The 16426-nt window shown below is 42.2% G+C and overlaps 1 protein-coding gene across 7 annotated transcripts in view; it reads left to right on the forward strand.

Annotated features, from left to right (window-relative positions):
* The window catches only part of LOC144680519 (CYFIP-related Rac1 interactor A), a 144037-nt gene that overhangs the window by 18419 nt on the left and 109192 nt on the right, over positions 1–16426 (forward strand). The gene's annotated exons all lie outside the window — the stretch shown is intronic.

Here is a 16426-nt window from a genome sequence, read left to right on the forward strand (position 1 = left end):
CATGTCCTACCTTCATCTCACTTTCTCCCGTCATGTCCCCTGCCGCAGTCCTGCCTCTGTCTCATCCCTCCCTGCTGGTCATGCCTTCCATGCCCAGCATTGGTGCAGCTTGTGCTACAGGCATTCCGTACTTAGGTGGGTTAAAGGTGGGTCGAGTTTCCCACTGAATTATGTCTGGAGGCACATTTGCATTCATTTGCATCTCACTGGAATTACATCCTCCCTCCAAACCTCCCTTGCAAGTCAGGAGATCAAAATTCCAAACTAATATTCTGCTGAAGGGAAACTGACTTTTTTCATTCATGCCAAATTAAGTGCTCCCACCCGCTACGATTCCAGCCGCTGGTGGGAGTGAAACTTCTGCCCTAAATCTTTGCAGAAATGCAGAAAATGAAACAACCGGATGTGTTTCAGTAGTCAACAACATCATCCATCGTTGGTGCTGGTGTACAGGTGAGCTGTACAAAACAGAAGAAACAACTTTATAGATAGATTTCATACCTTCAGGAGTACACAAAATGCTTCATAGCCAATTAATTGCTTTTGAAAACAAAAACAAAAATACCTGGAAAAACTCAGCAGGTCTGGCAGCATCTGCGGAGAGGAACACAGTTAATGTTTCGAGTCCGAATGACCCTTCAACAGAACTAAGTAAAAATAGAAGAGAGGTTAAATATAAGCTGGTTTAAGGGGGGGTGGGACAAGTAGAGCTGGATAAAGGGCCAGTGATAGGTGGAGATAACCAAAAGGTGTCACAGACAAAAGGACAAAGAGGTGTTGAAGGTGGTGATATTATCTAAGGAATGTGCTAATGAAGGGTAGAAAGCAGGACAAGCAAGGTACAGATAGCCCTATGGGGGTGGGGTGAAGGAATCGAAAAAGGCTAAAAGGTAGAGATAAAACAATGGATGGAAATACATTTAAAAATAATGGAAATAGGTGGGAAAAGAAAAATCTATATAAATTATTGGAAAAAAAAGGGGGGTGGATCGGAAAGGGGGTGGGGATGGAGGAGAGAGTTCATGATCTAAAATTGTTGAACTCAATATTCAGACTGGAAGGCTGTAAAGTGCCTAGTCGGAAGATGAGGTGCTGTTCCTCCAGTTTGCGTTGAGCTTTACTGGAACAATGCAGCAGGCCAAGGACGGACATGTGGGCATGAGAGCAGGGTGGAGTATTGAAATGGCCAGCGACAGGGAGGTCTGGGTAATGCTTGCGGACAGACCGAAGGTGTTCTGTTTTGGATTTCCAGCATCCGCAGTTTTTTGCTTTTATCTAATTGCTTTTGAAAGGTAATCACAGTTTGGAAGCAAGCCCTGCAACCAATTTACACCTAGCAATATCCCATAAAAAGAAAATGACCAGCTAATCTGTTTTCATGGATTTCATTGAAGGTTTAATATTAACCAGTGGAACGGAAGAACTCTACTACTCTTTGGATAGTGCTAAGCAACCTCCTAAATCCACCTGAACAGGAAAACAAAGGCTTGGTTAACGTTTCATCCAAAGTTGGTGATTCCAATAATTTAGTACTATGCTGAATTCACAGCTTAGATTATGTGCTCCAGTCTTGCAGTTACTAAACCAACCATTTTGAGTGGATGTCTTAGCAAAGCTCTACTCTGTATTGTCATACTTAAAATGTATGCTTAAAGAATAAGTTGCTATATATTCAAACAAACTTCCTGGATTGGGGTGGGGTAGTGTATAAGTGGCCTAAAGCCTGACCGTCTGGTTCTGGAAGCCAGTCAGCTCGATTCTACTTGTAGCTATCCTTGGTTTAAACTCCTGCAATTTTGTGAACCAAGAGGTTTGGCAAAAGCTTGTAGTATCCTTGCCTCATTGGTGATGAAGTTCTGTTTGTATCAGCAGTTTCAGATATTTGTATAGTAATCGGAATATGAATTGGATCTTCATGGAATTGATTATGTTCCCTGTGCTGAGCACCAGTGACCAGGTGTTGAGAGGTCAGCTCATTTTTGTGTACTTTTCTACTGCTCTGAATGTTCATGATACGCTGAGTGTGCCAAGCTGCAGTGTTAGATGGCAACAATCAGTGAATTTTCTGATATAGGTGTGAGGGGGCATGGGACAGGAGTGCTGGGAGATGCTCTGGTTGTTAGATGTTTTTTTTTCCCTCCAAACAATTCCAAATGATTGTTATGTGGCAGGAATACTGACAATACTGGAATACTGACAAGATGCTCCAGCAACACTGTTGTAAACAAGTTAATTTGCCTCTCCTGCTGCTGCTTGTCTTGCATTTCCAAGTTAAATAACTGTGCATATATAGAGCCTTATAATGTTATTTATGTTAACATGATTTGCTGTGAAAGGTCAATAAATAATAAAAGATAAAGTTCACTGTCATTCCCTCGCCCCTGCCCCTGCCCCATTCCCCCAACCCATGCAATATCTCATTTAACTTTTGGCATTACACCTAGCAGAATTTGATTTTTTTTTTAAAAATTCATTCATGGGATGTGGGCTTCGCTGGCTGGGCCAGCATTTATTGCCCATCCCTAGTTGCCCTTGAGAAGGTGGTGGTGAGCTACCTTCTTAAACTGCTGCAGTCCATGTGGTGTAGTGCTATTAGGGAAGCAGTTCCAGTATATTATTTTCCAGCATATTATTTTCCAGAATATTATTTTCCAGGATATTATTTGAATTAATTTGCTTTTGTATAATTGCACAGAATGCCTTAGACGCAAAGTACAGTTTTAGCTAAACAATGTATATGTGGAAGTATTTAATACATTGCACATGCAGTCAATGACAGCAGTACCATAGAGGCAATTTTCCAATATTGTGCCCCTGGTGGAGAGTCTCAACTGTCAAGAGTGCATTAAGTTTGAGCAAGGATTGTTCACAATTTTCCAAACATTTTAAGATTGAACCTCAGCTATAAACTAGGCTGTATGTATTGTGGATTTACTGTGCTGAAGTAATAGAAACTTCTTACCATGCCAAATACATTCTCGAATATTCAGAGAGATATTTGGAAGGAATACTTGCATGGAAACTGAAACCCCTCTGGAGAGATCTTGAGCATTTTGCCAAATGTATTAAAGCCTGTGAAAAATTGTATCTCTGTTATTGACTTTTTTAGGTGCCTGATGTGTTGTCTTAACTTTCTTGAGAATCCATAGTGCATAGTGGACAAAATTAAACTTGGCAAGCAGCAGGTGGTCTAAAAACAGAATGTGCACACAGGTGCTTTTGAAGCAAGTGAGATTTGCATTTTAGTGTTAAATTGTATTGTTGGTTGGGAGAGATTTTTTCCTTTTTTTCAGCGCTGTAGATTTAGAAACTGTGTCAAGATTTTTATTGCTGATGGCTTGAGGTCCATCTGTGAGGTAGGAAAATCTTAATAGAATGGTGCATTGACTTGTTAAGGCCTATATTTCATTTTGTACCTTCAAAACGTTTGGTCAGTGTGCTGATGGTAGTAAAACCAGTGGTGCACATCTGACATTGATCATGTCCTTTTTTGAGTGAGCCAGTAAAATTTTGTATGGCTTTGTAGTAACAGCCATCTGATTATGGAGACCACATGTGAAGTAATCCTCAAAGAACACATTGAGCTTCATGCAGAGAATGCCTTCCAGTGAATTGGACAATAATCTGACCTGAGCTGTGGAGGACAAGTATGGCCGAATAAGAAAATATGTTTTTTTTCTTCCAAGAATGGTTTTGTGCAAAGGTTGCAAATTACAGTAATAGCTTATTATGTAGTCAGAGAATGTTTTTTCAATTTATTTGGTTAACCAAGGTACATGATGTGAGTGTGCATCTACTGTCCAAAGGAAAACCAGAGGTTCACCATACAAAGCATAACACGGTGTTCTCAGTCGGACAACAATCAAGGCCGTAGAATTGCAATTGGAATTCAATCCTCAAATTAGCGATAAGGATCCGAGGCTCCAATATAATAAAAACAGAACCTGGGGCAATAATTTATAGCCTTTAAATTTGCTGTTCTAATTGAAGGGAATTCTTATGTACTTGTAAGTCTAAACAGCATGAAGGTGACAATATTTCTGATCACATTTAAAGCCTAAAGGGAATATTACTTGGCGTTTCAAAATATTCAATATTTTTAACTGGTTCGGAGCAGTAAAACGTTTGCAATTTTCTCCCTTGCACCATCAATTTAAAAGTAATAATGAAAGCATAACCTGTTAATGTGCTGAATTTCTGTGTTTATTGCATGCCTTAATAAAATCCTGATTGGTGCAAATGCTTATAATATTTAAACTAAAAGCATTTGCTTTCCCACTTGAAGCCACCTTTAAAACTAAGAAAAAATTGCATTTTAAACTCGTCATTATATAACTATTTCCAGAAGACGTCTCTTGGAATTCAAATCCAAGTTGAGTACATGTTTGACCTATTGTATGTAATGGGTGATTTCTTAGTCCTTTTTATAGGATGCTGGACCAGAGCAATGTTCTTTGGTCAATGATGTCAAACTACTTACTGATTGACCTGAGTTCTTCTGATTTTTTTTTTAGCAGCGGAAATATAAGGTGCTTCTAATAGCACTATGGGACTGTGTGCATCAGTTCAAGGCCAGCCCTCTTTCTGTTTCTGAGAGAAAGGCTTCTATTTATATAGCACCTTATTATGTCTTTCAGAAAATTTCACATACAGTGAATTATTTTAAAGGATTGAGAGTGTTAAGTAGGCAAACAGGTGACTGTTCTGCATATCCTGCAAGCAACCAGTTATTTTTTTCCGATTACATTGACTGAGGGAATATTGTTAACTCGAAGATTGGAAGAGCTATCTGTCCTTCAGGTAACCGCATGGAATATCTAATGCCCACTTAAATCATTGGAACAGGCAGGTAAGGGAAGGCAAGTGGCACTTTGTCAGTACTACAATGAAGTGTCGGTCTGGATTATGTGCTCCCGTCCTGGCATAGAATTTGATTCCACAACCCTGACTCAGAAATAAGAGTGAGATGTGAGAAAACATTGAGCTATGCCTCATGTGAACCAAGTGTGAAAGAACATACAGCTGGAAACGCAACAAACCAGATGTGGTTCATTACAAATAGTTTATCGCTGGGTTGTTCATACAGAAGCAAATATTTAAAATGACAGCCCGTTGCATGCAAAGATTCGGCCCTTCAGTAAGTTCAAAGATAGATGGCAGTTTTTGTTTTCCAGTAAATCTTTTAGTTTTGCCAATTTAAAAAAAATGCAGTGTATGGGCTGTGTATATTTGATGTTAAAGACCCTGGGCCATTTCTACTAACATTGTACTGTTGGTGTAATTTGATGCATGCTTGGGTCCAGTGAGAGCAGCTTCTCCGGAACAGCAAATGGAGTTCCTTACTTTTATATTGTTGTAATATTATCCAGAATGCCTGATCAAGTGCAGAGAACTGCACTAAAAAAAGTTGTCAGTGCTTTTGAAGATTGTTTGTACAAGTACCGTTAAGTTAATGCTACTTAACGAAAATAATAGATTGAGTTGTCCTTGAAAGTTAAGACAACCTGTGCCTACAGTCTGAGTAATTCGGATGGATTGATAGACTATTTGAAGCTTTTTTAGTTTTGACAGTTCAGTATAGTTAGGACTCAGTTGAGATTGTACAATATAGTAATAACTCTGAAGGACTTTATAAAGAGTAACTGAAACCTTGCAAGTAACGGAAAAACTTTCGTCTTTCATCAGTGTATTGTAACAGGAGCTGTATTGCATTTGCACATTGTATTCTATGCTGGTTCATTTGGAATTTTCTGAGTACTGATTAAGGAATGAAAGGTGCTATTTTTGAAAGTACTAATCATATTCAGTAGAACATTGGTTGCTGCTTACTTCAGAAGAATTGGTTGAACTCACTGTACAAATATAATACTTGCTGACATTCCATCATAAAATTATCAAGTGTCTTGTTCCAAGGTTAAAGACTGAATTTTTGGTCATCTGATGTAAGAGCAGCCTTGTGACCCCTTGTCTGCACTGCAGTACTCGGGGTACATCCTGATCACAGCACTGGCAATTGCCTACTAAATTCAGAGATGCTCCATTGAAATGATCTAATATTTTAGATTTTAGCACTAAATTCTTTGCTTTGTTTTACATTGCTTCAATCATGTTATTGGATATTTTTAAATATTGTAGTACACAAAACAAATTTGAATTATCAGGAGTCTATTAAATGTCTGCATTCTGTTTGCTGCTTCGCAGTGAACTGACTGAGACAAGTCTTGAGTGTATGAGCATTCCCAGATCTTTCCTGGCTTTTTCCCTGACTAGTCTCACACCATGTCAGCTGAGCCTTAGTTGGTAGCACCCTCACCTTTGAATCAGAAGGCTCTGAGTTCAAGACCCACTCCAGAGACTTGAACATTAAATTAAGGCTGACACCACAGCACAAAGGAGGTGTTGTCTTTTGGATGCAATGTTAAACCAAGGCTCTGTCTCCGCCGCACCCCCTGTTCCCACTCCCCAGGTAGATGTAAAACATCCCTTAGCACTGTTACGAAGAAGAGTAAGGAAGTTATTCCTTTATCCTGACCAATATTTATCTCTCAATCAACATCACAAAACAGATTCTCTGGTCATTATCACATTGCTGTTTGTGTGAGCTTGCTGTGCGCAAATTGGCTGCCACATTTCCTACATATTACAACAGCCACTGTACTTGAAAAGTACTTCATTGGCTGTTTAGCATTTTGAGACATCCTGTGATCGTGAAGGGTGCTGTATAAATGCAAGCCTTATATTGAGCATGTATATCCCTCATTTTTTCTTCTTATGTGCAACCCCTTGAACTCAGTAAGTAGGCCCATTAGAATAGATTGATACAATCTTTTGATATTTATAAACTTGATGACAATAAACCCAGTCCTAGAATCTTGTATGATGCATTCTGTCCTTGTGTAATTCATTAAAAACACTCATCAGTCTTTTACTTCCTACCAGCAGCTTTACATAAAGGTTCTTGTGCAAAAACAGCATACAGTGCACTTGTGGTTTCCTTGTTTTTTTTTTGCTAGTCAGCTGGGTGTCTGCACCTGCTGGAACCTGTCACCATGTTTCAATCTCTCATCAAGTTACTAAGAAAATCTACACCCACCTCCATTGTTTCCTTTTGATCAGGCTGGAGTACACACTTACCCAATTACAGAGAGTTTCAGCGTAGGCTGACAAATGGCAGGTAACATTTGCGCCAAATAAGTGCCAGGTACTGATCATCTTCAGTAAGAAAAGGTGTAACCACATTGCCTCATAGTTTTGACACTGACACAAGCTGTTTTAAGACGTAGCAATTTACCGTGTAGCAATTTTGTCAAAATGACATTGTTATTGTCACTGTGACTGATGAATTTGACAGGAACATTGTAATGATGCACATTCTTGTTAACAAGCCTTGCCATATAATACAGTATGACTCTTAGTTACTATTTTTAAAAATTATGTACTGTGCATTCTTAAAATTTTGTTTTAATCAAATTTGCTCTATTTGGTAGTGGTAGCTATAAAATGCTCCTCAGACTTTTAAATGAGGCACATTTGCATGAAAAATACTGGACATTGGAATTGTGTTTGGTGTCAACAATTGAAGGTATGAACATAAATAGCTGAGCTCTGAAGGGGCAATTTTCCTGAGATAGAAGGGAACCATAGACGGGGTGGGGGGGGGGAGAAAAATATTTACGACTTTGATAGTCATTTGAGTTTCAACATCTTTAGGCAACACAATATACTTCCAGGTGTCTTTAATGCTTATTGTACAGCTTAAGGCCTACTGTGCTCATAGCTATAGTTCTGAATGTCCTCTTTTCTATAACTTCTGTTGTGCACAACATGATGACTATAATGGTAAGAAAATGAACATTTTGAAGTTTTCTATATCCACATCAAATGTTATCCCTGCTCTGCCTGAAGGCCTTGATTTCTTACTGGATTACAGATTCACAGACATTCTGTAGTACCTTCACTAAGTGTTATAATTCTTGTGCTTGCCCTGGCAATGACTGTTGGCAGATATAAAAACAAAAAGCTAAAAGCTACTGCGGATGCTGGAAATCCAAAAGGTTGTTCACCACAGGGGACATCACAGCAGAAAATAATTCTGTCCACATACAAGTACTTGCTCTAAGGGTCATTGGATAACAATTGGGAACAGGAATTCTGGCCATTACTGTTATTGGCTGATTTCAACACAGCATTACAGATACATGAAAATGACTATCCCTAACTGCACATTATATTGAGGAACTGTTGAAGGATTAAAAGGCTTAGAGCCATGATTAAGTGTGTAATTTTAATCTAAACTGCCCAACAGAAGGGTTCCAATAGCTACCTCCATTTTGCATCTTGCCAGATTTTACTTTCCAATGAAGTTAGTGAGTATTGTATGTGACTTTTCTTGCATTATTATTGCTTTCAAATGTTTTGTTAACTCGAATAATCCAATAAATGATTTGAAAAGAAGTGGAATGTGAAAATAAGTCATGCATAATAATTTGCATTCCTATGGATCTCCTGCCCTAGAAGACATCATCTTGGAATGCTGTAGAAAGGGGGATCATGAAGGAAAAGGGAGGGAGGGAAGAATGGTGATTAGGAAAGAGAAGGGAGGAGGCAGTACAGCCAGAAAAGAATAGTTTAAGGGGCTTTCGGTGGTGGGACAAATAGAAGGAGGCCCAAAGAACGAGAAGAATTATAACTGAAATAGAGCTATAGTTGTTCAGCAGGAGCAGGAATGATAAGTAGAGGAGCAGGACCCATTAAGGGCAAAAAGCTGAATAAGATTGTAGCTATATAGTGGATTTGACTGTGAGGGCAGCAGCCATATAATTAATCTGTTGAGGAAACCATTGCTGGCCAGAACAGATGATCTGTTTACCTCGCTTGTTCTTTCTTCTACCTTGAAATACAGGAAGCACAGATGACACTCTTGGGCTAATACTTGGTCAGGATAAACAACACACTGTTCAGTTTTTAGCACCAAATCTCAAGAAAGATACCGGTACATTGGCTTGGAAGAAGGGAGCGATGCAGATTCATAAGAACAGTGCCAGGATTTAGAGGGTTAAATGGGCAGGACATGTTACATAACTGTGGCTTGTATGCCTGAGCAATGTTCCTTAATTTGCATTCTACTGAATATAGATGGCTGCCAGTGGAAATAATTGGGGTGTTTAAAATGATGTTGGGTTTGATAGGATAGATTCAGAGAAACTATAACCTTTAATGGGGTGGATCTAGAACAAGTGGACATAAGGGCTAGACCATTCTTGATTAAAATCAGGAAGCATTTTTCCACGTAAAGAGAAGTGGAATTCTGGAACTCCCCAAAAGCTGTGGATGCTAGTTGAATTGAAATTTCCAGGGTTGAGATTGATGTATTTTCTATGGGTAAGGATTTCAATGGATATTTGAGCAAGGTCGTTGTGGTGCAGATGGGGCATGTTCTAAGTGAAGCCAGAACTGGTTCAAAGGGATGAAGGGTTCCTATTCATTAAATCAATCTACCTGTTTAAATAGATGATCTAGTAGAGGTCATTAATATATCTTCTGGACTCTTCAATGGACCTGGTCACATTTCTGGAATATCAATTTACTTTTGCCCATGGAATATAAAGGTTTAACTTTTTCCCCATATATCTTGGCCTCAACTGCCTGAGTTGTCATTTTAGGCTTATTGAAGAGGTGCAGAGTTTTGAAACACTGATCCGGAGCTCAGCTTGCTTTGCCACATATGTTCCATTGGCAAGTCAGCTTGTTTTCGCATTGTAGTGTTGTCCACTGCCAGCTGTGTCTCTTTTCCACTGTTGCTAAAATTTTAAACTTTGAAGGCTTGAGGTGATCCAAAGGTGGATCGATTTCTCAAACACCTTCTTTCTTTCACAAATCAACAGTTCATTCAAAATTCCTATCAGAACACGACCCATTCCTCCTGCCCATGCTGAATTCCGTTGACTCCTCATGCCCCAGTGAATAGATTGTTAATTTTTAAAATCCATTGGCTCTCCCAACCTCAGCAATTTGTGAAGGGACATCATAGGTTTCTATGGAAGAACAAGCTATATGGGCTGGTGTTTGCCATCACCTGCACACGCACCGTTTGGTCCTCACTTTCTTGCTTCACCATTGGAAGCTAGTCTTTCAGATGTTGCACCCCTGTGTTCTCAATCTTGCTTTCCAAATCCCCCCCTAGCACAACACACCACCCCCACCTTGCCATTCCTCTCTCTTTTGAAAGCCTTTAAGGGAACCACTTCTTCAACTGTGCTTCCAAAACCTAGGGCTGGATTTTTAAAAGGTTGGGGTCTGGATCGGACAGCGCTTAACTTAACTTAACTTGACGCCGACGGCCTCTGTACTGGTTTGCTGTCACGAGACCAATTAGAATTAATTAATTAAGACTCTGTTCCCATGCCCAATGTGGGCAGCCCATGTTGACTTGCACTACTTTACGTCCAGGACAACATGTTGGGCAGCAATTTTTCACCAGAGGGAAACCACCACTTCCCGCCCCTCCAGACCCATAAATAGCCTGTGGGTCACAGCTGCAACTGCTGGCTATCCCCTGGAGGGATTGTCGCTCCAGGGTCATGGCTAGGCAGCTGTGGTATTTTTAAAAAGAAAATAAACTTACTGGCACTTGACCCTCGTTGTCTGCAATCTCACAAAGTCAGCTCCCACATTCCCACCTCGGCTGCTCGGGCTGCTGATGATTGAGTGCTGCAGGGCATCCCATTGACCCTCCAATGTTAGGAACCGGTCTGCTATGGATGACTAGCCTGCTCCCTGGGCTTTAATTGGCCAGAGCATTGAAATTGAGGTGGATATATCCAAGGATAAAAACAAAAAACTACTGCGGATGCTGGAAATCCAAAACAGAAACAGAATTACCTGGAAAAACTCAGCAGGTCTGGCAGCATCGGAGGAGAAGAAAAGAGTTGACGTTTCGAGTCCTCATGACCCTTCAGCAGAACTGAGTAAAGTTAGGAGAGGGGTGAAATATAAGCTGGTTTAAGGTGGGGGGAGAGAAGTTGGGGGTGGGGGGGTTGGTTATAGGGATAAGCAAGCAGTGATAGGAGCAGATAATCAAAAGATGTCACAGACAAAAGGACAAAGAGGTGTTGAAGGTGGTGATATTATCTAAGAAAATGTGCTAATTAAGAATGGATGGCAGGACACTCAAGGTACAGCTCTAGTGGGGTGGGGTGGAAAGACTGACAGGGTATTAGTTATAGATTTAAAAATAATGGAAATAGGTGGGAAAAGAAAAATCTATATAAATTATTGGAAAAAACAAAAGGGAGGGGGAAGAAACGGAAAGGGGGTGGGGATGGGGGAGGGAGTTTAAGATCTAAAGTTGTTGAATTCAATATTCAGTCCGGAAGGCTGTAAAGTGCCTAGTCGGGAGATGAGGTGCTGTTCCTTCAGTTTGCGTTGGGCTTCACTGGAACAATGCAGCAAGCCAAGGACAGACATGTGGGAATGAGAGCAGGGTGGAGTGTTAAAATGGCAAGCGACAGGGAGGTTTGGGTCTTTCTTGCGGACAGACCGCAGGTGTTCTGCAAAGCGGTCACCCAGTTTGCGTTTGGTCTCTCCAATGTAGAGGAGACCGCATTGGGAGCAACGAATGCAGTAGACTAAGTTAGGGGAAATGCAAGTGAAATGCTACTTCACTTGAAAGGAGTGTTTGGGCCCTTGGACGGTGAGGAGAGAGGAAGTGAAGGGGCAGGTGTTGCATCTTCTGTGTGGGCATGGGGAGGTGCCATAGGTGGGGGTTGAGGAGTAGGGGGTGATGGAGGAGTGGACCAGGGTGTCCCGGAGGGAACGATCCCTACGGAATGCTGCCGGGGGGGGTGAAGGGAAGATGTGTTTGGTGGTGGCATCATGCTGGAGTTGGCGGAAATGGCGGAGGATGATCCTTTGAATGCGGAGGCTGGTGGGGTGATAAGTGAGGACAAGGGGGACCCTATCATGTTTCTGGGAGGGAGGAGAAAATGTGAGGGCAGATGCGCGAGAGATGGGCCGGACACGGTTGAGGGCCCTGTCAACGACTGTGGGTGGAAAACCTCGGTTAAGGAAGAAGGAGGACATGTCAGAGGAACTGTTTTTGAAGGTAGCATCATCAGAACAGATGCGACGGAGGCGAAGGAACTGAGAGAATGGGATGGAGTCCTTACAGGAAGCGGGGTGTGAGGAGCTGTAGTCGAGGTAGCTGTGGGAGTCGGTAGGCTTGTAATGGATATTGTTGGACAGTCTATCACCAGAAATTGAGACAGAGAGGTCAAGGAAGGGAAGGGAAGTGTCAGAGATGGACCATGTAAAAATGATGGAGGGGTGGAGATTGGAAGCAAAATTAATAAATTTTTCCAGGTCCCGACGAGCGCATGAAGCAGCACCGAAGTAATCATCGATGTACCGGAGAAAGAGTTGTGGGAGGGGGCCGGAGTAGGACTGGAACAAGGAATGTTCCACATACCCCATAAAGAGACAGCCATAGCTGGGGCCCATGCGGGTACCCATAGCCACACCTTTTATTTGGAGGAAGTGAGAGGAGTTAAAGGAGAAATTGTTCAGTGTGAGAACAAGTTCAGCCAGACGGAGGAGAGTAGTGGTGGATGAGGATTGTTGGGGCCTCTGTTCAAGGAAGAAGCTAAAGGCCCTCAGACCATCCTGGTGGGGGATGGAGGTGTAGAGGGATTGGACGTCCATGGTGAAGAGGAAGCGGTTAGGGCCAGGGAACTAGAAATTGTTGATGTGATGTAAGGTGTCAGAGGAATCACGGATGTAGGTGGGAAGGGACTGGACAAGGGGAGAGAGAAGGGAGTCAAGATAATGAGAAATGAGTTCCGTGGGGCAGGAACAGGCTGACACGATCGGTCTGCCAGGACAGTTCTGTTTGTGGATTTTGGGTAGGAGGTAGAAGCGGGCCGTCCGAGGTTGAGCGACTATCAGGTTGGAAGCGGTGGGAGGAAGATCTCCAGAGGAGATGAGGTCAGTGACAGTCCTGGAAACAATGGCTTGATGTTCAGTGGTGGGGTCATGGTCCAGGGAGAGGTAGGAGGAAGTGTCTGCGAGTTGACGCTCAGCCTCCGCGAGGTAGAGGTCAGTGCGCCAGACAACAGATGTCTGTGACATCTTTTGATTATCTGCTCCTATCACTGCTTGCTTGTCCCTACAACCACACCCCCCCCCCCACCCAACTTCTCTCCCCCCACCTTAAACCAGCTTATATTTCACCCCTCTCCTAACTTTACTCAGTTCTGCTGAAGGGTCGTGAGGACTCGAAACATCAACTCTTTTCTTCTCTGCCGATGCTGCTAGACCTGCTAAGTTTTTCTAGGTAATTCTGTTTTTGTTTTGGATATATCCAATGTATACCATGCAGTATTGGACCTGGCACTAGGCCCCATGTCAGGTTCCTGCCACCTGATTAAAAATCCAGCCCCAAGTCTCTTATCCTGTTTTTGCCGCCTCCTCAGCGATCACTTCTCAAGTTGTTTCTCTCGACTTGAGCAGCATAAGAATGTAAGTTATCGCAAATTAATTAATCTGGAAACTGTTTTCTGTTTGCATTTCCTTTGCTAAGGAAGAATTTACTAAGAAAATTTGATTGTAAGGAAATATGATACTGCTGACTCTTTTGGACCTGGACAGTTCTCTGGAGTACAGCCATTGAACAGGATCTTTTCAATTTCATTAATGCACTAAAAGGAATCAATTTTCAGCTATCATTTATCAATGTAAATAACATGATGCATCAAAACTGGATTTAAGCAGAACTTCCTGGGCTTGCAAAAGTCACTGGCAGAAAATGTAGCTTTTGATTTTGCTATCCTGCCTCATAGCCCTTGCTTGGAAATAATTCAATCAGTCATGAGCTGAAAGACATATTTGCCATTAAGCCCAACTGCCTCAGGTTTTCCTGAAACTTTTCTATTGGATTGAGATTAAAATAATGTTTCGAACACTTAACCAGCTCAGTGCCTTCTTTAAATATTGGGAATACAGATGCTCACAAACACAGTTTAACTTTTCAAAATATTTTAATTGGCCAGTTTTGTACTGTTAGCCAAGCCACGATGCCGATAGATGTTCCAAACCCTGCTTCAATTGCCCAGAAGTTAGGCACCACAGGATTGAGGTGTGCAGGTGGCAGCCAGGCTTTATGGTGATTGATTTCTCCATGATTAAAATAATGTGCAACGTAAGCGGGTTTGTTTGGTCGCCAGCAGGGTAAAGCAACAAAAGTAGAGAGCTACTTCTTTAAGTATAAGGGGTTATAGCTATTATGCTAATTGTTAGAGTGCATCATCAGTGATGTCAGATCACATGAAACTGGAATCCGAGGGAAGCTGGTTCTAATAGAGTTCTGTTAAAGTCCATCTCTGTAAAAAGCGTAATTAGTTAATAAATTTTCACTAGTTTGTAACAGCATGGTTTCCAGCTCTCTTCTACCAAAGACACCCAGACCCAAGGCTGCGACATTAATACGTAGTGGAAGTGGTATGTGAATCGTTTTATAAGGATCCCACCAACGCCGAAAAAGATGGGAAAGCGGAAAAGCAGTCAGCTCAGCAGAGCACACTCAAGAAGAGCCACTAGCAGCCAACTGAGTGACAAATTGTTACCAGAGTCCTGCGACAGCCAAAAATAAGGTACGCAGAGATATGGAGAAAGCCTTGCCCCCTTTCCAAGCCCCTGGAGCATGCGGAGGATCACCGCTGCCACACCTGTCCAGCCATTAATGCAGAATGCCACTCCTGCTACAGAAGGGGGCATTTTCAAACAATCTGCCATGACCGGAAACTTTCAGCTCCAGGTCAAAAATTTATAGGCACACTACCCCTAACAACAGCTTCTAAAGCACTAGAAAACGTTCATGACTATCAACTGTTTTTTTAACTGATGTCACCGAATCCAAAGGGCGTTTTTGCACCACAGAAGTAATGGTTAATTGCCATAAGACGACTTCTAAATTGGATACCGGAGTGGGAGTGCCCATTTCCTCTGATAACACACCCTGGCTGAAACCTGGTTCCCTCCAATCATCCACCACCCTTCTCCATGGCCCAGCAGGTGCTGAAGGGACAAGATCATGCCATTCTTCATTATAAAGGAAGAGAAATTACTGAAGTCCTTTAAACCATCCACAACCTGAAGTCCTGCCTACTAAGCCACAGAGCTTGCACTGACTTGTGCCTTATTTGCAAGATAGATGAGTTGGTCAATCAAGATAGACCTGACAAGTTCAAGAGAGAATTCCCTAAGTTGTTCACTGGACTGGGGAAGCTACAAATAACATACCACATCATCTGCAAAACAACTGCTAAGCTGATGTGCTTATTTACCTCGTGGAACGTTCCGCACCCTCTCTTACGAGAGGTCAGGTGGGAGTTGGATGTCATGCTACACCAGGGGGTGAAATCACCTGTCACCCTGCCCACTACTTAGTGCTCTGGCATGGCGCTTGCACTTAAACCTAATGGTTCTTTGTGTGTTTGTGTTGTTGACCTTACACAGTTGAATAAGGTGGTAGAAAGAGAAATTTGCCCCATAGCATCTATTGACAGGAGCTTGGCAAAGCTCACTGGGAGCTCGATCTTTACGAAATTAGATACCAACAGTGGATTTTGGCAGCTTCCACTGGACAAAGAGTCCAAACTCTTAACTACATTTATCACTTCCTTTGCAAGACACTGTTTTAATTGCCTTCTGTTGGAATCACCTCAGCACTCAAAATCTTCCAAATCACTATGATGGACATCTTAGAGGGCCTCATAGGCCTCATATTCTCATCCATGGTTCCGCTACGACAGAACACAATACCAAAACACGGGCATTACTGTGATGCCTGCAGGCTGTGGGTCTCACACTAAGCCACAAGTGAGTTTTCCAAACCCACCATCAACTTCCTGGACCACATTGTCGATACCTCAGGAGTCGAGGCAAATACCCAAAAGATGGCTGCCATCAAGAATTTTCTGCCGCCCTTTAAGTCGATCAAACTCCAATGTTTTATGGGAATGGCCAACTAGGTGGGTAAGTTTCTGCCCAGCCTGGTACACAACACTAAACCCCTGAGACTGCTTTTAAAACAGTACCAGGCTTGGTTTTGGGGGAGACACCAATAATGGGCCTTTGATACAATCAAGCACATGCTCACATTTACCTAAATCCTGGCCCACCATTATCCAGAACTGCCCACTATAGTTGCAGCTGATGCCACCTCCATTGACTTAGGAGCGGTTTTATATCAAATCCAGCGCGATGGCTCCTGACGGCTGGTCTACTACGCCTCCAGGGTTCTAACGGATATCAAACAACGGTACGCTGTCAACAAGAAAGAGACCCTGGCAGTCACATGGGCCTGAGAAGTTCTCTGATTATATCCTTGGACTCAAATTCACCATCCAGATCATAAGCCATTAGTAACCCT

The sequence above is a fragment of the Cetorhinus maximus genome, chromosome 5 (assembly GCF_964194155.1).
Source record: "Cetorhinus maximus chromosome 5, sCetMax3.hap1.1, whole genome shotgun sequence".
Lineage (NCBI taxonomy): Eukaryota > Metazoa > Chordata > Chondrichthyes > Lamniformes > Cetorhinidae > Cetorhinus > Cetorhinus maximus.